The sequence below is a fragment of the Triturus cristatus genome, chromosome 6 (assembly GCF_964204655.1).
Source record: "Triturus cristatus chromosome 6, aTriCri1.1, whole genome shotgun sequence".
In the NCBI taxonomy this organism is placed as follows: Eukaryota; Metazoa; Chordata; class Amphibia; order Caudata; family Salamandridae; genus Triturus; species Triturus cristatus.
The window spans coordinates 1,332,946,560-1,332,970,748 of record NC_140589.1 but is presented as its reverse complement, the minus strand read 5'-3'; the positions used below and the strand labels follow the sequence as shown (position 1 = coordinate 1,332,970,748).

Genomic DNA, 24,189 nt, shown 5'->3' with positions numbered 1-24,189 from the left:
CTTTTGGACTCTGTCACCTGCTCACTGTCAGCAGAGCAGACAGTCAGCACAGTCCGGTGGTACAGGACTATGCAGATCCCATGGGCTGTGAGTGGTGTCCCCTGACACTGTGCAATGAGCGTACGCCAAACATCACATGACTTGTCCAGCAAGACAAGGTGGGCTGAGACCGTTGCCATCCGTGATGATTTCTGTTCATTTTTGCATCCCCATGTCTTGCACCTCTACATGTTCCTATGCTGCCTGTTAGTATATGATACATTGGTCTGCATGTTGTTACTCTTGTCTTGCCCGTACTGACACGCACATGCTAATAAAGTGTACGCAACTTGACTAGTGTTCAACTGTGATGAGTGTTGATTAGAATGCCAAATCATGTGCCTCAATGAGCATTGTCCGTACACAGGGAGGGACTGACAGATGCATTTCCCTTAGGGGTGAGTCCCCATTGGCAGCTCCACCTCTGTGAGCCAGACATTGTGGTTGAGAAAGTTGCTGATAGACCTGTGCGCTTACGTGTCTTCAGCAATGTGAGTATGGTATCCAACTTCTTGCCATGTGGATCAATGTGATCCATCAAAACAGGCTGTGTCCACACAGTTGAGTGTGTGTAGGTATGCATAGAGATGTTCTGTTGTCACATGTGATGGGGGACACTACTTTGGTCCTGCTACCGACTTTGACATTTTCACACACAGCCATATTTCATACATGGACGTGGGGCTACGTTGGGGGGTTGCGAGATTGTTGTTAATGAGCAATGAGGCCATAGCTAGTTCACACCTTCACAGACATCTGATTGGCCATGTGTGTCACAGTCAAACATGCGCATTGCTGTCATTTCCCAGGGTGTACCTTTTTGGGCAATCAATGTCCCTACATATCCATACTTTTATACTTGACTGAACATAGACATGACACATCTGTGTGATTTGGAATCTTTTATTCACATTGTGTGGGGTGTCGGAGCTGGAGCAGTACATGGCCATGCACACTCCACATTACATGGTTGCACAGTGGAGTGCCAACCAGAGTCTTTTGGGGAATGACAAGTTAGTCGGAAGAGGACGAGTTCAGTCCGCAGCCTGAGTGCTGTGTCATTGGTGACCAGTGCAGATATGGCAGTCCATGTCGGGGTCCAGGTGCATGTTGCAGATTGTTTCGGGGGACAGTGGAAGGTGTTGTTCCAGGGCATGATACAGAGGGCTGAACCAAGCAGAAACATGCCATATGGCTGGGAAGAATGCTACAACCTCCTTTTTGACACAGAGTCATTACCATCCACATCTTAGTCCTCTGATATGTCTTCTGAGTCAGGTGTTCCAGGTGTGTGTGGTGGTGTTGTGGCTGCATCACTGTGTGCCACAGACACATCAGGAGGCGGAGATGTGTGTGTCGAAGTTCCTGCAGCAGTCATCTGGGACAGACTCTGGCAGCAATGACAATATGAGGATCTGCAGGGCATGGTAGATCCCATTTACATCTCGCTGGTGTTCATCCGTGGCAGTCATCCTTCCTGCCTGCATCCGCTCCATGTTCTCCATTGTCCTCCGCATCTGTGCCAACTCTGTGCTGTCGTCGCTGGAGCCTGTCTGACTAGACAGTTCTTGTATCCGATTAATGTCTCCAGCGAGGTCAGCCAAGGATTGTTATAGGGCATGGAACGGACTGTGGGTGTCTGTTAGGGACTGTAAGTGGTCCCTGATGGGACTTATAAACCCACGTATGGCATCGAGTTTGGCTGCCATGACGTTGAAACCCACCTGCACCTGTTCAGCCACCTCCTTCTGGCAGCCTAATACACGGAGTTGGAATGCCATGTGTTCTTTGGTGAGGTGCTGGGAGCCAGCCGTGGTGCGGGGTGCTTCCTGCTGTGTGGTCTGTGCAGGGGGTGGGACCACCTCGATGCAGCTGGGCTGCCCTGCTCTTGGAGGTGGGGAGCAGAGGCTGTCCATGAGCCGCTGGAGGGTGTCGGAGCAGATGGCCAGGGGGTCCTCTACATCATCACTGGAGAGATGTCTGGTCTGCTCTGCAGGAGTTGTTGATTGTCCCTCTGCAATGTAAAGGGGAGATGCAGTTCAACAGTGTGTTCCATGTATGTGCACTCATTGTACATGTTTACATATAGACTGCATGACAATGTACATTGTAACTGTTCTGGAGGAGCTGGGTATTTGATGGGAGACAGTGGACATTTCGACTACATGATGGATGTGAGGTTGTACTCGTACATTATCATTTCACAGTTTCCTGCTATGCCAGATGTGATTGGCCAGTTTCTACGCACAAGCAGCACCAGTTGTGTCCTTTGTTTTGTAGTGTGAGTGTAGCCCTTTGTACCACATTTTCGTCAATGTTGAGGTGCTGTGTTTGCTATGTGTGTGTGCTGCATTGTGGGAGAATCGCCCCTGCAGCTCTGATTTGGCGGCCCCTTATCCCTTTGAGGCGCTGTGCCTTTGACTTGTGTGCTTTTACGGTGCTGAGATGTTGGCGACTTGGGTCATTTGTGCTCTTGGATGGATTTTGGAGTCTTGTGCATTGTTTGTCTGCAGATGTGTTGTTGACGTCAGGGGTTGTATGTGCATGTGGATATGTCAGAGTGTGACCCGCTACTTTGAGGATGTGATCCACAACGGGCCACCTCAGTGTCGTGGCGTGCACCATGTCATGTATTTTGACTGCAGCCATGATATTGGTCACGCAGTGTCCCTTGCATTGTCAGTGTGGCTCACAGGGCCGCTGCTTTGCTGGGTTCAGCACATGTGCATGGGTAGGTTGTGAGATTGGTGATGGGGGGGCTTTGTACACATCGTGGATGGGGTCCTACTTGGTGTTTCTATGTGTGCTGCAGTGTGCCAAGGGTATCCGGGACATGTTCCACAGTCATTGTGGGTGTGCAGTGTGCTACACATGATTGTGCATGTGTGCCATTGTGCCCATCTCCCCCCGTCCCCCTAGTCCCTGGTCGTTACTCACCCTGTTGCTGTTGGGTCAGGTCATATGGAGCTGTGTCCATGCCCCCGACTCCTTGCACAGTCTCCACACTGATGACTGTGGCCACCATTTCCTCCAGCTCATCCAGCTCCTCCTGTGGCGCAGAACTCCCACCTCCAGTCGCCGTTGCTGCCTTCCGGTTGGCAGCGAGTTTCTGCTTGGTTTGGCTTGTCACATCATGCCAGTGCCTCTTGACCTCCTCCATTGACCTCCTCAACACTCCAACTGCATTGACGTTGTTCACGATGGACTGCCATATTTCCGTTTGTGTTGCCAATAACATAGTGGAGGTGACGAACAGTTGTTGGTAGTGTTCTATCACCTCTGTGACGATGATCCGGTTTTCCTGAAGACTGAACCCCGTCTTCCTCTTCTCCTTGCCCTTCCCCGATGCTGTGGTTCCTGGCTATACCTCCGTGGGGCTTGTGGGGTTTGAGTTGTCCTCTGCACTCGGTCCGGGTGCATCCATGGTGCAACGCAGTTTATTTTGCTTTGAGGTATTTTTTGGGTTGCATTTATAGTGCATTTTCCCGCATGATGCATGGAAATTGCTGGTTATCACTGATTTTTTTATCGCGGTTGGCCACATCGCTATTTTTTCTGCGTTGCGTTTATTTTAACGCTGTCATTTGGTGCGTTATCTTGGGACTATCGCATGGTGCCGCCGGGTTGAGAATACAACATAAACACTGTGTTATTTTCCTGCGATAAACTGCGATGTGCAAAGTTGTGTTAAGCTAATTTTGCGATGATTAACACGTTCTTGAGAATATCCCCAGATAATTTTCAATAAATATTGAGGCTTTCTTAAATGTTATTATCTTTAAAAGTGGACTGATCTTTGTTAACTTGGTTAAATACATTTAATGATTCCTGGATTTCCAGAGGTATATTGCAAGTTTAATGGGTAATTGTTGGAACTGGCACTTTCTGGTTAACTGAGGTGAGGCCCCAGCCAGGCAGAACCTACAAGTCCCATCAGGGGTTGGTGATTACACTCACTGTGTAACCTGCGTCTACCCTTGGGTAGCTTAGCCCTGAGCAGTCAGGCTTATCACAGAGGCAATGTGTAAAGCATTGGCACAGTAATCTCACACAATAAATACACTGAGCATCACAAAATAGATTTCACACATGGTGTATGTAAATAAAGTTTGTGTTCAACACACACTTTAGCTAACACAACATGAACATCATATATTTCTGGGCATAAATCACATTTGGAAATATCACTAGCAGTACTAGGCCCTACCGTGTTAAAATGATATCAGTAATATGCCCACTTGGGAGAGATCCTATTTTAACCCCCCCCCCCCCATCACCCTTATGAGGTGCGAAATATTGTCAGAACAAGGCCCACGCTGGCAATTATTATAATTCAATACCACACAGTTATAGGGTGCACCCCAGATCACAAAGATGTCAGAGATGTGTACACACAGATAATTGCAATACTTTTAAGCAGCACTGTGGGCCAAGGCTGCACTGGTTAAAACCAATGGCAAATGTAGTATGCTTTTGGCAAGAAATCAACATGTAAAGCAATACTGCAGTGTGGTGTAATTTAATCACAGACAGTCACTCCCACACACAAACTCAGCACCTATACTCGGTACCACGGATATCAGGCAAGTCAGTATGGACCGCACCCACACTCGCACACACACAGCACCATAATGCGTTGCAACTGATATCCGGCAGGTTATTGATAATGCACATGCAGACTCCGTGGCCCCAAACCTTCCTCCACCCTCCAGCTAAACCTGAGTACCCTACACCCACGGGCTGGAGATAAAGAAATCCTTCCCCATGATACTAGGCTGACTGCAGCCAAAGTCACACTTAGTCAGGGTCCCAAGGAAGAAGGTGGGATAGGCAGCAGGACTAATATAGAGGCAGTCAAAAAATTGGGGGTTTGGCCACTACTCTGGAAGTTCACCCACGGTGCGCGAACCAGAAGCGGGCTGAGGGCAATAGTCGTTCAATCAAAGGATTCCACACTGTGTTTTCTGGAACCAGCCCAGTTCTGCGAAGCACAGAGGGGCCGCGCAGTCTCTTGAACCACTTCCAGTCGCTCTCAGAAGCGTTCTTTAGCCCAGTAAATTACTCTCACCACCCATGCTCGATCTGGGCAACACTACCTGGCAACATAAAGTTGCCTGGGCCGGATGAGGAGAAGGCAGTTGGTCCATAGCACTGAGGGCACAAAAAGGAGCATTGATGAATGGAGGGTGAATCAGGGAAGCCTCTCGGGAGAAGGAGGCACCCCGTAAGACACATGTCAATCAAAGTAGCACCCAGGCAATCTGGGTACCCTGAAACATGAATCTGCTCCTGCGCGCCTCCGTGTAAAGGAGGCACAGTGTCTGGTGCACATTGGTACAAGTCGCACCAGACAGTTCTGGTCACACTCAATGCAGAGTCGCAAACTCAGCACCTCCCTTGAAATGAGGCACAACATCTGGTGCACTTGAGCTGAGTGGCACCACACTATTCTGGTCACGTACAATGAAGATTTGCCAATTCCATGCCTCCCTGATAATAAGGTACACGTCTGGTGCACGTTGATCTGAGTCGCACCAGACAATTCTGTTCACAAACCCAGACGCAAGTTCAGCAATGCCGCAATAGGTAGAATGAGCAACTACTACGAGTATACCATCACCTTCGAGGGTTGCACCGCACGCAATGAATATGCAGTCGGATTATCGCACAAGAAAGATGGCACACCATCGATGAAGCAGGCCAACAGATGAATCTGATCACGACCAACAAGACGCTTATGCGTGTCGAGGCCCCACAATGCAGGGGGCTTACTTCTTAGGTGTGGGCAGTACTTATGGAGCTCTGCACCAGATAATCCAGTCTCCAGGCACAATACTTAGTTCCACTCTCACATCGTGCTAATAGCTGTGATCCAACAGATGATGTGGGCACTTAAGAGGGAACCGCTCTCCAGGTGTCAAAGGGAGATAGTGTGCTACCCTCGTGGGAGATCTTTGATGTCCCTGAAACCTCCACAAGAGAGCAAGTGGCAAGCCAACAAGGCCTTGAGGTGCCCACAGCAGCGGGTAGTCAGCCCAGGCCAGCCACTAGTCAGGAAGGATGCACAGTCCCTTCCAATGGCAGTAATCCTCCTTGTACACAACCGATTTGTCTGGCAGTGTGCACCACACAGTTCCTGGATCTCCAGTCCCACGTCCCCACAAGGGTATCGCTGCCCTGCTAAAGTATGGCACCAGTAGTTATACTGTAGTGTGCCTTTGAAGTTGGGGGTGGTTCATAGAGTTTCCCTTTTAACCACAGATGTCTCCCCTATATTTCATTTCTGTCTGATATTGGGCAGTGAAATGCAGTTCTTATTCTTTATTGGGGCCATGATCTGGCTTCCCAGAGGCCAATTGTCAAAACTTCTCCCTCCAGTCTATCTAGTCAGGTCCTCAAACGGCAGAGGTCTGTTATTCCAGTTGCATGCCCAATGTTTATAGCTGTTTCTGGGAAATGCACAGATGTGCTCCCCCAGCCCCCAGTGTGGACTGGAGTCAAACTAAAAGGCACACAAAGAGTTTTAGAGCAGATAAATGCCCACTTTCTAGAAGAAATAATAATGGAGCCTCGTCAGGTTCCATCACCGATTGCACTGCTAAAAGAGAATTGCTCCAACAATTTGATTCTGAACATTTTTCTTCATTTTAATTCGTTTTATTGTTACAATTTTTTTTTTAAATATTAATATATAATCACTTAATGCTGATACATAATATAGATATCATGCTCCATATTCAACGAATGCCTATCCAGGCCTTTCGAACAACACCGAACAATACTCATTCAATTAATCAATAATATTCTGGATACAATCTTTATTTCATTCCAGCATAGCGCACAATCACACTTGATTGTTGTTGGTGCACTATCCTTCTCACATGGAGAAACAGGATTCCACTGATTGCACTTTTACCAAGCTCAGCCATTTTATTCCTTTACAATGATAATCAACTGCTTGAGGCCTCACCTCACGTTTTATAAAGCATGTAGTTAGGCTGCTTTTGGTGCCCTGGTTGCTGATATCTGACAGGGAAACACATTGCACCTGCTGTTCTAGAAACATTTCTGTTAGTCATTAGAGGCGGACATCTGAATAGTCATCAGAGAGAAACAGATGGGCATGGAGGTAAAAGGATTCAAGAATTGGTCTTTGATTAAAACTGTATATGTACATGAAGAAGATGAGTTGACCAATCTACTTACAATGAGTTTGAAGAGAACAATACATAACATACGTCCATTACGTGATCCTTGTTCCGCACTACATATAGGTTCTGTAACAACCTCATACAGAAAACTAGGGTAGGAAAGACTCCATATCATCTGCGGATGACAAAATACTCAAATTGGGAACATCTTACTCAAAATAACAGCAAATCCAACAAAAGATTAAGAAACAGAGAACATTGTCAAAAATAAGAAAAGTCAACCAATACCACTGTATTTTCCTGGGGACAGTGTATGGCTCTGCATAAAATACATCCAATTTCAAAGCATTAGAAAAGTCCAGAATTTCCTCACTCTTTAATGGAGTGATCAAAATATTTCGATCGTACTGACAGGGTCATAAGTACAGTTCCAGAGCCCAGGAAGATTTGGTCCCTTGCGACACAAAGTCAGACTTTTTATCTACAAGGATCTTGTATCTCAGTGCCAGGACAGGGTTGTTAGTATATTTTAACAATCTCTACACGTTGTTGTCCTGACTTCTAGTGGATGGTAAGGTACACAACCAAATGGGTATGTCCTACCAGTTTTACCTTTGTACTTTATATTTCTGTATTTTTCTCGGAATTTCTCAGGAAATTGCTCTTTTGATGAATTAATCCCAGAAAACCATCTCCTCTACTTTAAAGGGTGACTCTGCCTTCAATCAACTAACTAGATCATTTGGCAATGTAGGATAGTCTGAAGTGATTGCAAGGTAAGAAATGGCTGCTGATACTGAAGTTGTGAGATGTTGGACTACATTGAACTGTAAACAAACCACCCTATGTACGCTCCACATGGGCGTCCGCAGGGGGGGGGCAAGGAGGGGCGCTTGCCCCCCCCCTGGAGTGCTCCTGCTTGCCCCCCCCTGCGGTCACCCATGCTTTTACAGACACCTTTTGTCCGTAATTACGGGCCCTGCAGGGAGCAGAGGTGTTCCCTGTCAGAGGCCTCAACTCCCTGATGGGGCGCCTCGCACTCCTCCTCGCAGCCCCTCCCGCCCATTGTCATTCTGTCTGTGGCTGATTATCACAAACAGAATGACATTGGCCAGTTTGAGCTGCGCGCCACAAGCACGAGTGGTTAGGTCTGGACACAAAGACCTCCTTTTAACACTGAGTAGCCTGAGAGCAAGGGGTCTTCTGAATGAAGTTCTGGGGGGAGTCAATGCATTATTCTCCCAAGTCAAAAATTGGGGTTGCAGCATAGTCTGGATTTCAGATCCCACTAAAACGTACACAGACTCGTGTCAATAACATATCTATCTGCCAGTATGCACCCTATCATGTCTGGCAGGATGTCCCGACCCTGTGTTTCACTACCTCATATCCCCCTGCACCCCACTCCCCATGCTCACTGCCTCATATCCCCCTGTACCCCACTTCCCGTGCTCAGGGCCGGCTCTAGGGCGGTGCAACCGGTGCCACCGCACCGGGTGCTGACTTTGTGTAGGGGGCCCTAATAGGATGATTTTAAAAGCACCTGCTTCTTTCCTGGACTCCTAGAAGTTTTCAGCCACCAATAAAAAATGTCTAAATGACTGCAGTGATTAATGCACTTCCTTAGAGAGAGAGAGAGGGAGAGATCGAAGTTTTGTGTAATGGAAGTTTCTACTCATCCTAAGGTAGCGCAGAGGGTTACTGTGCTTGCTGCAAAGACGTGCAGCTCACAAAGTGCGTATAATGTAATGTAAATAGGTCAGTGGGTCACACTTGTCAGAGAGACCATATTGTTGATAACTGTTTATGAGTTAAAATCCTAATGGGGAACAGTGAGCAAGTAACTGTTATCAAAGATGCATGCAAACTGGGCTAGGGCGTTATGATTTCCCCCCAGTTTTTCATTATCCTAATGTGGCAAAATGGGTTAATTTGGGTAGAAATCAATTTTTATTAATAAAGAGAACCCCCCATCCATGGTGCTAGGTTTTAAATTCTAGGTTTCTGATTCTCCTGACCAAGCCTTCTTAAACTATCCTGCCTACCTGTACGGATGACCTGTGACTCCTACACCTTCTTGTCCTCTTATGTAACATTTCCTATGCACTGATTTACACACTTCTGATTGATTGTCTCTATGTAATCTGTGTGATGTAAAGTGTTCTGACACCTTACACTGATAGGAGCGGCGCTATAAAATGAATTAACTGCACCTGAGACTGAATGGTTATGGAGGCTTGAGGGGCGCTGTGAAAGGATGGTTATGAAGAACCTGTAGTGGAGGTGGTCATTGGGGGTGCCAAAAAGCATTGTCGCACTGGGCGCCACGAGCGCTAAAGCCGGCCCTGCCCATGCTCACTGCCTTATATCCCTCTGTACCCCACACCTCGCGCTAACTGCCACGACATATCCCTCTGTACCCCACACCTTGCACTAACTGCCACAACATATCCCTCTGTACACCGCACCTTGTGCTCACTGCCACAACATATCCCTCTGTACCCCGCACTTCGCGCTCACTGCCACATATCCCTCTGTATCCCACTCCTCACACTCACTGCCTGATCGCTCATTTTACCCTGCCATTCATCTTCTACGTGTTCTCTCCCCTTCCACTCGTTCTACCTCTGTTCACCCCCTTACTTCTTTTAGTGCCTTACTTCTTTCTCAATATCTCTACTTCTTTTCCTCTTCAGTAACATCTGTGACACATCTCTGCACTTCCTTTATATCAACGCACCCCTCTACCTCACCTGTCTACCTCAGTCTTTATTATTCCCTCTTCCTCAGCTGTCTCTACCTGTCTATAACACACCTCTCCCTCTCTCTACCTGGCCCCCTCATGTTCTACGACTGTGTTATTCTCCCCTCTCCAGCATTGATTTACCTGTCTCTACTCCTGAATCTTTTTCTTCTACACCTCACTTCTTTGTCTACCCTTCACCCCTCGCTACCCTTCTGTTTGCCTCACTACGGTCTTTACCCGACCCCCCTTCAGTGCATCTTCCCATTTCGCCTCACTCCCTCACAGCGCTCTCCTAGCATGCATCTGTTTCTCCCCTCACCACCATGCCTGCCTCTACCCCTCCTTACCTTTCTAACCAGCCTAACTTTCTACCTTCCTGTTATTCCTGGTAGTGAACCTTTCATTTCACCCCTCCGGTTGTATTACCTACGCATTCAAATTGAGTAGGTCATTGCTGTGCTCCCAACCCGACATCGAGACCCAGTCCCCTAGCCTCTCAACATGCCCAGATATAACAACAAGCATTGGCATAGCCAATTGGTTTCGCCTTTGGGACCTGCTGCAGAACTAAATACTTATACTGCCGTCATCATACTTACCCAGCGCCAAGACGCCTCGGCAAAAGTGCGCTATATAAGTTCTTCAGTCAGTGAGTCAGTCATAAGGTCCCAAAGGCGAGACCTATTGGCTATGCCAGTGCTTGTTTTTCTCAGGTTGGCCTGAACATTACCCGATCTTGATTGTCTGCCATTTTAGCCCCGCCCATATTGATTAACATTAGCCACGCCCCTTCATTTGCCAGGTTCGCCCCCCTCTGGAAAGATTTCTGCGGACGCCCATGACGCTCCAGACTTGCTAAAGATTCCCACGGATCCAAGTGCTGAAGGCTAGCCCCCTAGGTTCAGAATATATGAAGCTCAAATGAGATTTGCTTTTTTTGTGTTTCATTTTGTGCAATAGTTTATCAATCCACAATATACAAAAACATACAATCTGCAAATAATTGGTACCTCCATTCTCCTTAGAGAGGTAACTAGAGGCAGAACATTAGAGAGTCCCCGGCACTGGAGTGAGTAATGCGACACAGTACGTGACAGAGTAAGGTGTGATATTTCAATGATCATCAACGGACTACACATAACCTAGCAGTGACGCATACAGTAGCATTTATTGTTCTAGCACAGGGATATTTGGATATTTCACTCGACGAAAATGTCGGGATTATGAACATTCAAGCAAATCACTTATACTACCCTTTTCCGGAAAACATTACATTTCTAATATCCCTCAATAATTCCGCCTGCCACTCCCTACACCCCCCCCCCCGCACACACACACCCAACAACGATTTATTGTTGCACACCTCTTTGTGTCATTAGTGTGACCAGCAATGAAAAGCAGCTTGTGTATGGCATTGGGTGCTACAAAATGTTTTAGATGGATGGATATCGAATACAAAAAATCAGAGCAAAGGAACAGAAGCAAGCCAATACTGTATCTTTGTTTATATCCTTGTAATGGTCCAACTCTCTCGATTCCCTGCATAACTTTCTGAGAGAGAACAAAGGACGATGGACATTTTCGTACACATAAAATGGGCTTTGTTTTACACCGCACATTTTCAGGTGAGCCAGCAAGGTGGTTTCAAATGTCTCTTCTTGAGAGTCCAAACTACTCCTCAAGTATTCCTGCTTAACTCAACGCATCTGCCTTAAAAATATTTCCAAAGCACATAGCATCTTCGAAACTCACCTTATACCTACCCCCCCCCCCCCCCTCCCTCCCCCAAGTACATATACCAATTGTGGGCAATTATTATTTGGAGCGCTAGTATTCAGTTTGCACCAGCGTGTGATTAAAATTCATTTTTATTTCCTAAAAAAATTAAATTATGTCTGTCCTCCCTGGTATATTTGTACATTATATATTGCTGTAACTCAATTTCAATTTCTGAAGTTACAGCTAAAGAGTCTCGGTTGTTTTCGACAACAAGATTGTTGTTTTTTTTAGTTCTTTTACCCGCTGCCGGAGAAAGATTGAGGTGTCAGAAGATTCTAATTTATCAGGATGGGATCCGCGGCGGCCCCCTGATGACACCGCTGTTTCTATGGAAGCATACGGACTCGAGCACGCCTCGCCAAAAATCGTTTCTCTAGTGGAGTAAAAGTGGGGTTTTATTCCATTATCTGTTTAGATACAGAATGTCCTAGTGCAGCTTTGTGGTACCGCATCACTGCCAAAGATAAGCACATTATTTCTTCATCCTTGAACTGCTGACGTCACTGGAACTTAGTCCATGAAGCAGGTTGTGCCCTATGTTTCTGGCAGCCCAAATGGTTCCGAGGAATATATGAGAAATGTCAGTGTAACTCAGTGAGTTCAGCTTGACATGTGGAGTAGTGTCTAGATTATGCACCACAGTGAAGCCTACTCAGTAGCACCCACAGTTTTTGACACTCAGGCAGGACGGAAAGAACATTGGAAATGTACAAAACCATCTGAGACCCCAGCCACATGCGTTTGCTGGCTTGCATTTTTAGTTGATAAATAGGCTGGACCTACACTGACAAAGGCATCAATCAAATAAGACTGGATAGGAATCCCACATTACTACTGGACTGCACCGTGACCCCCATTCACATGTAACACCACCCAGTGATGCGTTACAATACAGTCATCCTTCTGCCTCACATTCTACATGCCTTAGTGCCTGATGTGGTGGGGAAAGAGACGGTGCCCTGTACATAGGTTTCTAACATTTTTATAGGATGTTAACTGGGGCGTAGCTTGGTTAGTAAGATTAGAGGGGGAAGGGTAAGCCTCAGATTTCCCAACTATCACGCTGGCATACCTTGTTAAAATGCATTATGAGAAGCAGGACACAACAGGGGCTTAAGAGACAGTGGAAAGAGAGAGCAGTGTGGATTGTCAAGGGAACTTAAAACAATAGTTTTCCAACTAACCAAGTTTTAAGGCAGGGATGAGGGAGAGTGTGCCTGCATGTGTGTGTTTTTCTCTGGGTATGCTTGTAAAAATCCAGGGTGAAATCCGATAGACACCTCACCATAACCGACCAAAAGTACTTGTACCAGGGCCGGCCGACCAAAACCGGCCCTGGCCAAGTACTCGGCAGCCCCTCCCCTCCCCCCGGGGCTTGGGGGTGCCGCCGAGCTCTTTGCCAGGGCCGGTTTTCGGCCGATTTTGTTACAAAAACGGCCCTGTTACAAAAACGGCCCCCATGGGCCCAAAACCGGCCCCCACCGGTGCGGCGCACTGGGGGATTGCCCCTGGATGTCAATCGATTCAGGCGTTTAAATCAAGCCCAAGATCTTTATAAAGTACTTTTTTTCATAGGCACTTTAAAAGGAATATTTTCCGAAGCAGTTGTTATTAGAGAATTTATTATGGTAGTTGGTGTCTCCCTTCGTGGGGTTTGGAGGGTGAAAAGCGGAGTATAAGCTACTGTGACTTGCCGTTGTCAACAGGTCACATTGTGTGGTGCACATGTCCCCCACTTATATATGTTTTATTGACTTGTCCCAATCTTATTCACTACTATTGTTCATGAAATTTGCGTCTCCCTTTAGGCTTGCTCGGAATTATAGCAGGAAAGAAATGGCTGCTGACACCCTTTTAAAGTTGTTAGATGTCAGACCACAATGAACTGTAAACAAACCACCCTATGTACGCTCCCGGCTTGTTAAAGTTTCCCAAGGGTTCAAGTGCTGAAGGCTAGCCTCATAGGTTCAAAATATATTAAGCTCACATTAGATCAACTTTTTTGTGTGTGTCATTTTGTGCAACGGTTTATCAATCTACAACATACGAAAAATCTATAATCTGCAAAGAATTGGGGCCTCCATTTCGCTTACAGCGGTAACTAGAGGTAGTAATTTAGAGAACCGCCAGTACTGGAGTGAGTAATGCACCTATTAGTCACAGTACGTGACAGAGTAAGGTGTGATATTTCAATGATCATCCAATTTACTACAAATAAGCTAGCAGTGACAAATACAATAGCATTTATTGCTTTAGCACAGGGATATTTCACTTGATGAATTGTAGGTGGCACCTTGGCAGAACCCTGCATCCTTTTTCACCAGCAAGGAAAAATATTCAGTCTCAGCAGTGATTCCGTGTTCCGCCTTGATCACGGTGTCAGTTGCTGCATTTAATGATCCAGAGATGACCATTAATGGATGATGCAAGAGATAGGTTTATTTCAAAGCATGTGCCTATCATATTTAACAGAATACTGATTGCCAGGTGATGAAGGATCAAATTTAGCTGCAATCACGACTTCATCTAGTGATTGCGTTGTGTTCAATAAATGTGCCACATGATGCTCATTTAGTCATAGAGATTGGATCTAAAGCGTGTCGGTCGGCGCAATGATTAAATTCAGCAGCCTTGAGTGTAGTTCATTGTTTACTTAGCTCTACACTTAAATATTTTAACATGTAGACCTTTTTCAGGAAAGCACCGAGTGCTGTTTAATAATAGAACAGTATTGTGTCAACTCAGTGGAGGTGACTCGACAGGGACCACTGCTATTCAACAATTACATTGGAGGTGAGGTCTCGTGATCTAAGACCAGGATTTACCAGAGCAGCATCTCAGAATCGACCCGTTTGCGAACGGGAAGAAGCCTTTTGGAATGTATCATCCCAAAAGGCATTCACAAAATAGGGAATCACACAAATTGCAATTCCCTAATTTGCGAATGCATTTAAGGATTCACAATTTGCGATTCCTTAAATGAAATACAGAATGCCAAAAAGATTTGCGACCTGCCTTTAAGGAATCGCAAATTACCACCAACTTCAAGTTGGTGGCAATATGCTATTTCCCCCCAAAATTCACTTTTTTGCATTTTTGTTAAGGTGCCATGTGGCGTAAATACATGCCCTTAGGGAATGTATGTGTGCCACATGTGCACACTTACCTTGTAGGGGGTGCAACAGGGTGGTCTTTTGGCCCCCCCTATCACCCTTGAAATGCATTTGCAATTTGCGAGTACCTATTTGGTACTCGCAAATTGCTACAGAGGCCCATAGGAATAAATGGGAAGATATTCCTTAATAGCGAGTCACAATTTGCGATTCACTATTAAGGAATATGTAGAAGTCGCATATTTTTTTACAAATCCTACATACATTTCATTTTGCTTTTCTTAAATAGTGAATCAGTAAAATTCGCTACTTAAGAATCGCAAATGCAATTCTTGATACATCTGGCCCTTAGTCTTTGTCTTAACGACCTAGCATCGCACACCATCCATTTTCTGAAATGTATTTCAGGCATACATTTCTCCAGGTTTTCCCTAGAGGGATGTTTGTGATGAAATCCCCTTTTCCAATTGCCTCCAATTAATCCGAAATGGAACATAATCACATTTGTTCCTGATTTTGAGTTTACCGTAGGATTCAGAATGAGTATGTTAAACTCTTTGATACATAGAATTGGATGTTTTTTTGTTCTGTAAAGAATGTGCATGATATACTTAAACTTTCTAGGTAAGTTAATTCCCGGCTTCTCATATATGGACGATGGTACATTGAATTTAATTGGAAGGTCAAAGTATTTGTCATTTGCAATTTCGTTGGAAATAACTGAAATGTGTATTTTCATTTCGACCATGACATTCATGTCTAAATTGTATCATGTCATCTGATTGTGGAGTAGTAAACATATTGCTTGAGCAGCATCTATAAACAATTCCTGCATTGTTATCAGTTGCATTCGATACTATTTAACATATTATATTGCACCTTTAATTGTTAAAAGCTTTGGAACTTATTTCAAGTTTACTCTAAATTCACCCACTCAAGATTTATCCTGGAACATATTTCTTGTCTTCTTGCCCTGCTTGTGTAGAGTTGGCATTGTTTGGATTACAGTTCCAGCAGCTACTCTTAGCACTATACATTGTCCAGAGAGTGCACCATCTCCTAATGCCAACATTTTGGAATATAGCAACAAGAGTGCACAGCAGTACCTATGAACACATTTTGTTTTTTATATATAGTGTGACTTTGGCTCAAAGGTATTAGAGCACTTTACGTGAACACCAGATAACATTACACAGGTCAGATTTTTTTTATTTTTTTTATTTAGGCCCTCAGTGTTTGGCTGAAGTAGAGACATTCAAAGGCCTAAGAAGATTGAAAGCTTGTCTTGCTTTCTCTGTCACTGTGCCCAGACCCGTATGCTTTATATGCTTTACTTCAAAGACAAAGGATAATTTACTTTAGGTGTCTGGGATGGACGCGGTTCTCAGACACTCATGGATAGTGCCACAGCTGACGTCCAGACTTTGATGCCTCGCACCTGCTTTATAAATGTCACCTCATAAGTTGGCCAAGACTTAAAAGTAAAAACTCGAGTGCACAAATTTTTTATTGTTTATTGGTGTTAATTACTACCCAAGTGAATGGTACTTTTAATCGCCTTTAGGAGGGCAAAACATTGATTTATAACACGCAAGGATTCACACTCAGAGGTGGCATGAAGATCTTTCCAGCGGGTGCATACCCACTCTCGCGAAATTAAGTGAGAAAACAGGATAAAATTGTGATTCTGGGTTACCTACGTAATCCTGCAGAAAAAGAAAATTTTAAGGCAAGGAAAGGCGAATTCTACTGCATATTGTGCAAATATAGGCACATCTATATGGGAAGATATGTAAATTATACGGCACATTCTGTGCAATTATTTAATAATTTTGGCATTTTAAAATACAGATACAAAAGTGATCCGGATGCTAAAAATTGCAATTGTTTCTTAAGGAGGGGGCATATTCAGCAGATGCCATTCAAAATATTTTCACCAGGAATTACCTATTGCAGCCTATGTGGAAGTATTGCTAAAACATTTAGGGGCACATTTACTAACATTTTGTGATGAGTTTGTGTTGGACTTGGCCCTTTTTGTAGGGTCATCCCTGAACTTTTTGCCTTCCTCCTAGTATTTTTTCTGACCTGGTGTTGGTGTTTTTAGGACTCTGGCCACTTTAGCACTGCTGTCCAGTGTAAAGTGTGTGTGCTCTCTGTGGTAAAATGGTAAGATTGGTCTACACCTGTTTGTCGTATTTAATTTACCTGTCAGTCCCTTGTAAAGTGGTATCTCAGATCACCGGGCCAGTAAATTAAATGCTACTGGTGGGCTGGCAGCACTGATTGCGTCACCCACCAAAGTAGCCTTTCAAACCTGTCTCAGGCCTCTACCATTGCGAGGCCTGTGCGTCCAGTTTACTGCCGCTGTGTCGGGGCACATAAAGTGTGTGCCACGTCTGTGACCCCCCTTTTACTGCTTGTCACTCACTCCTAAGGTTGGCCCTAGTTAGCCCTATGGGCAGGGTGCATTGTAGGTAAAAGGTAGGACATGTACCTTCATTGTGTGACATGTCCTGGTAGTGACAAACAGCCATTTTGATTTCTCACTGCTGTGAGGCTGCTCTCTCATAGGAATGCATTGGGGAGTCCCAGATAAGTGTTTCAGTGGTAATTTCTAATATGAGAGGAGCAGCGTGGTCAAGTTTGGTATGTTTGGAATAGTAATAATAAATTCTGCGTAATGGTGTACGCAGATTTATTATCACTATTTTAGAAATGTTACTTTTAGAAGTTGGCATTTCTGTGTGATATATGTCTTTGTGCCTGCCTGATGTGTATTGCATTTCTGGCTCTGGAGTGACAGGGCCTGGTGAGGTGTGTGACTCCAGTGGGGCAGCATGAGTCAGTGCTAGGCTGAATAGGCAGATCTGCATTTGGAGTAGTGGGAGGAGTAGCCCCTGACCCTGAATAGGTCTGTGCTTGCCTTGTTCAATGCTGGCTCCGCCCCCCTGTGATGTGTCTGGGGCTAGAGCTTAACCTGACAAAGGAGTGTGTGAGCACTGTATAGAGAATGCTTCAGCACCCCCCAGAACTTGTTTTTACTGGATCCCCAAGCCCTGTGCCAGGGCAGAACAAAGACAAATGTGGTATAAGTACTGGGGCTGTGACCCCAGGAAAGGTGTGCTTTTTGGGTGCTTACTTGTACCTGTTCTGTGGCGGAGGACTGCTGGGCGTCACGAGGAACCGCTGTGAGACCAAGCTGCTAGCTTCTGGAGGTCCCTACGTGCTGGCCTGCCTGTGCCCAGCTCTGCCCGGTGTGCCCTTGGACCCAGCTCGGGGACCGTGCTGGATTCACCCCTCTACCAGGAGTGGACTTAGCCCCTTTTATCTTGGGGAGAACGCTGCTCAGTCCTGGTGTCGCGGACTGGCTGGATGCTGCTGGGCCACCGGTGGCATGAGGAGCACCTCGGGAGCATTGGCCCCAAAGCGCTGGGTCACAAATGATTCCGAAGGAATCCCGGCGTGGGGATTCCCCTGTGCTGCAGGAAGGAGGAGCGGGTGGCCACCCCGCATTTTTATGTTCACCGAGAGCCGCCGCACCACGAACAGTGTGTAGGAAGCCAAGTAAGCTGCCTGGTTGTGGACGGGGCCGTGTTGGTGTTCAGTGGACCAATCAGGATGGACGTAGTAGCCGGAAGCCAGGTATGATTGAGCCTGGAGGTGGGAGGGGCCCCCGTGGAATGGTGGGAGCCCCTCATGCCGCCCGGAAAGAAGAAGGGGATGGACAGAGTCTCCGCTCCATGCTGTGGGACCCCTGTGTGCTGACATTTAGAGGCAGAGCCCTGCAGTCTCACCGGATCCCGGGGAAAGAGGACCGGAGCCTCGCAGGCTCCCGGCTGAAGTCCTGCGTGTTGCTCGGGGGAAGTCTGGAGGAGCCCCGGTGAGTGGGGCCTGTCCGAAGCATTGTTGGTGCCTGGTGGTGGCACCCAAGGAGACCCGGGAAGGAGGGGTTCTCCAGGCACTGTTGGTGCCGGGGCTGGTTTTCGCAGATGCACCCCGAAGTCACTGGCAGCTGCAACGACGAAGGCATTTCTTTTTATGAAGAGGAAGTGGTGAGATGCACCCCCAACCCCCAGTGCATCACGCATGTTGCCTTTGCTGCTGAGGCACCTAGAAGGGCACTAGAGGTGCCTACGACCATTTGGTCACACATGATTGCGCACAGCTGTAACGTTAAGGGGGCATTATTTTGGGTCTCAAGAGAGACCAGGGTGATATACACCCTCGCGCCCCCATTTCTGGCGCCGGCCTGTTTGGCCTGCACCCTGCTGAAGTGGAAGCTTAGCACCCCGACTATTTGGACATAGGGCATGGCGGGGAAGTCCCAGATGGGCCCCCGAGGAAGACCAGTTGGCCTGTGAGCACCTGAGGTGCTGTGAGGGCGCAAGGCCCAAATGTGATGCAGAATGTGTTTATGCCTAATGTGATGCATAATGTGTTTATGCCTGGTTTGTTGCATAATGTGTTTTATGTCTAATGTGATGATTACTTGTACCTTCTAATGGTTCTGACAGTGGCCTGATTCGCCCTGTCATGTATATAATCCCCTGTAAAGTACTGCCTAGTGCCAGGTGGCCAAGTGTACATTTGTGATTATTTTCTAATGCGTTTATGATAATACAAAGGCTATTTTTATATAACCTTGTGTAGAGTTTCTTTTGTGGTGTGCCTAGTGTGTCGCTGCTGTTAGTGTGTGTTGCACAAACGCTTTACACATCGCCTGACTGCTCGTGCCAAGCTACCAAGGGGGTGAACAGGGGTTATCTTCAGCGTGTAACTCCTTTGCCCTGACTAGAGTTGCAGTTTCTGCCTGGCTTAGGCGCATGCCCTAGCCAACCAGAAATCCCATTTCTAACAGTTTGCCTCACAAAAGTGGCACAAACAGTCGCAAGATGTTTATTTTGGATTTGCTTTCCAGTTTAAAACTTGTTTTGTGCTGGAAAACTTCCTGAAAGTAATTCAAAGTAGCGCTTTGTGATGATTTGCATTGCTCTGTGCCAGGAGACATCCTATGGGTGGTACATGGGCATTTATTGCATGCAGACACCCTTGGTTTTTGATGCAAAGACCACTACTAACAATGATGAGGTGTTTTGCATATGGCCATGTCTGAACTGCGGTGGCGGAGTGAGCTAAAGAATGATGATTGATTAAACTCAGATCAGTTGACTGGGGGTGAGTGCTTGCAATGTTCAACACTCCGTCCATCATCCCCTTTGGTTTTGCACTACTAACAATAGACACAGCTTTGTGCCCAAAAATAACACCTCTTTGCAGTTGTCATTAATAAGCAGAAATGCTTTTATTTCTTGTAACTTTTCCCACTTTGCTTGTGTGCTACACTATACAACATACATCAAAAGTAGGAAAAGTTTTTTGTCTAAGCATGTTGTATATATTGTTCCGGAATATTACCTTACCAGTGCAAAACATATTCTAGATATTTCACACACAACCTTGCACTATGGTGAAAAGGTGTATGTGTGGCACTGGGCAGCCTAATTGTGCACTAGACAGAGCAGGACACTGCCATATCTTAGTATATATGTCGCTTTCCTGCTCTCTTTCTCTGTCACAATGCAGTACAGCAACATTGGTTTCTGGACTGAGTTATGCTCCTTCTCCATAAATCTGGGGCATAATTTCATAATCAGCAGAAATCGAGCTTATTAGTACACAATTTCTGTAATAAAAGATGTGTATCATTTATATATTGCGTCCCAGTTAGGATCTAAAACTTTTTCAGTTAGGCTTTCCATTGTGTTCATACTATAGAGCTTCTGAAGCACCACCCTCCTTTAAGAAACAGCCCTACAGAGTTTCTGCACATTTTGCATTCAAAATACATGTCTATATAGTATGCATTTAAAGATCAACACACACTCGGTGTTAAATCACATAGACGGGGCTCTGGGAGCTCTAAGTTAACAAATAGTCTCTGACACAGTTGTGGGCTGACTGGTGTCTTAAATAGCTGAATAGTTTGAGCAGTGCTATTTTATCCCTTTAGACAGTTGTAACAGATAAAACGTAGCACAACACACCAACCACAGTACAACACAGCAACATTACATTGCACATAAGCACAGTAGCACACAAAACACTTTACCACCCCCAAAAAAATGCTACACAACAAATGTGAATGTACTTTCATGTCACACATTACCACCTCTACAATCCTGTTTTCAGAAGGTGATAAAGGGTATTTGGAACAAGCACAGCCCTAACTTATCACTAGGGGCATGAAATGGTGCCTGTCAAAAATGTTTGCAATCCGGTCCTAAATTAGAGATGGAACTTGCTTGATATTTTTGTGAAGACTGAATATGTTGTTGGAGTAACTGCTCCTTTGAGAGCAGTAGTTTACTTGGACTTGAATGTGTGACAAGAGTAAAACAACAGCTTTTCATTAAAAATTGATTCTTTGAATCCAGCAAGTTTACATTACTTTTAAGCACTTTATGTTTTTGTTTCCTGCGGCTGATGAACTAACTTGCCCCAGAATATCTAGTTGTGATGTCTACCCAATCTTCGCAACACTGTCACCTTCTTTAAATGCCTGAATAAGGCAATTACCTACTGAGCAGTGACCAGATAATTCTTTCAAAGTGTCAAACACAGCGGTGCGCCCTGTGTGCAGAGTTGCACGTTAAAGTATCAGATAAAAAACATAGCCTGCAACAAAGTAGTCGACAAAATTGTGACTTTCACAATATCATCAAGTTAAGCATATTGCGAGGCAGATACGGTTACTATTTTAATTCCACATCTACTTAGCTAGTTAAGATTGTACAAGTCAATATGTTGGAGTCAAAATTGTTGCAGGGTCAATATTTGAACTTCAACATTTAGATATACCCCAGGTGACAATGAGTTTAATAACTTTTGATCTCTTTAAGCCAAAAACAGTTTTTTGTTTAAAAGCTGAAAATTTCGAGCAAATTGTGGTGTTTGTGGAAAGAGCAGCACAGTCAAACACATATGCTATTTTTACTTACTGAGCTTTACTGAGCTACTGAAAAAGCAAAGGTTACATGAATGTTATAGTTAGGAAATAGAATAGAAATCTTTAGAAATTCACTGAAAAAAACAAAGGTTACAGGGACATTATAGTTAGGCTCATATTTCGATCATACAAAACCAGTGAAATTCAGCAGTTACAGTTAGCTGAGCTAACTATCGCTTATTCCCCTGCAATGCACTGCTTATGACCTCACATATTGCATCACTGCCAGTAGGTTAAATATATATATATATATATATATATATATATATATATATATATGTATATACACATATACATACACACACATATATATATACAAACACACATAAACATTGACACAAATGCACTCTAAAACACACAAACACACAGAAAAAATATATAATGCAAGTGCCTTACCCCCTTAAGCGATCTTAAAATGTGTTGTTTTAGTGACTAATAAAGAACAGCATTAGTTTCACTTTTCAACCTGGCCATTGCTTCGGTGGTAGAGTTTGTAAAAATAACACGTGCACTGGCAGACCATGGCCTGATTGTCATTGACTGTCTCGGCTCTGCCCTTCCTGGCTCCACACATTTACTGCTGCCATCCCGTGCCCTTATTATGTTTGGTCCCTCTGTATTTGTTTCCATTCCAGCCCTTTCTTTGTGTACAGGCGGTGTTCGGAGATTCTAAACATAAATCACCATTTTTTTTATTTTGCAGATTTTAGTAGATGATCTTCTATTTCAAAGCAGACTATTGCAAGACGTTTTTATCTGGTTAGTTTCACATGGACATGGTTGTCATTTGGTTATTGTCTCATTCCAATTTCTCGTCAGCTGTCTAGGACCCATGAGCCGAGATTCTATACCCCCTGCAAGTGCGCAGACCTGTTTCTCTAAATGTCATGTTTTCTGTCTTCATGCATATTTTATATGGACTTACAATCGGAAATGAGACCATTAGCAAAACAAAAGTATCTCCTGGGTGTTGTACAGCGATGACATTTTATGAATTCCATCTGCATAAGGGTACTTGCTTAACATTTATATTGCCTTTTTGCGCCTTTGCCTGCTGTGAGAGCCGGGCATTTACATGTTTTAATGTGTTGCATTGTTTACAATGTGCAAGTTAGATTTGCAAAATCATGTTTTAAAATATTCCGCTTTCTGAACACCTATGAGATTTCAGACAGCAGGAACCTGTTGATGCCCTAACGTTTTGCCCTAAGTACCTGCCAAGCCTTAAGTTTCTTGTGACAGCTAGCCATCTCTCCATGCAAGATCTTGCTTCACATGCCTACCCAGAGGGATGCTGAAAGCAAGTCATCACTGAAGAAAAAGCCTTGGTGGCAACATCTAGCACCCAGCTCCTTATATTACGAGTATTTTATTAATAATTATTAGAATAAGGTGTATTACCAAACAAATAACATCTTTATTCGGTCAAGCATGGCCATAAATGAATAGACACAGGACAATTTAAAAACAAGGAACAAAATAAGTAAATCATTTGATATTGTAAATATCCAGGTTAAAAACTAAATTAATAAAAAGTTGATGAAAAGAGACTAGAAGTTAATCAACTTTAACACAAAACAGCGTCTAGAACTGCCGTGCAATTTGTGGTTAAAATATGGCATTTTATAATCGAGCAATTAGTTGGGAAATTGGAATTCAAGTAAAAGAGATTTTTTTTTTTGATCATAAACAAGTTTCTAACTATTGTCTTAATAAATACTTCAACAAGCCAAGGTTGAAAAAAATCTAGGTAATCCTCGTATACTTTCTCAATGTCATGTCTGCAACAATGTATTCCCGTTTTATGCTATATCATGTTGTGCTTTTCTGATACAGTTTCTTTATTTTAAAATCCAGTGACTTATTAGCCTGTACTAACGGAAAAGTGTGCTTACCTGTGCTTTTTAAGTGATTTTTAAATGCGTCAAGGTCGTGTATGGTATTGCTGTTATCTGACATTATCATATTTTAAAGGATGTTTAATATCCTATTATCAAGGCTTACCCAAATGTTATTCATTATACCAGAGAAACGTTTTCAAATATCTATGATTCTGACCAGTCCTAGTTCAAACAAGACAGTCTTCATAAACGCAAAACGTTCATGGACTCCTAGAATTTGCGTTAAGAATTTCTATTCATTTTGAGGAATTTTTTTTCTTTCACACTTTAATTCTGCCCACTGTTCAGCACTTTGGATGCAATTGATACTACCTTCTTTGTATAGTCTTTCTGTGCAGAATATTTTGTCATATGTTTGTGTGAAGTGCATATAGCGCTATGAAGCCACTTTGAAATAAGGAGGAAAGGGTAGGAGGTTACCGAAGATAACCAAGAGCAGAGTGTGCATTCC

General features: G+C 44.5%; 1 protein-coding gene across 4 annotated transcripts in view; it reads left to right on the top strand.

Annotated features, from left to right (window-relative positions):
- Positions 1-24,189, top strand: part of CHRM3 (cholinergic receptor muscarinic 3) — a 2,422,098-nt gene that overhangs the window by 2,144,252 nt on the left and 253,657 nt on the right. The gene's annotated exons all lie outside the window — the stretch shown is intronic.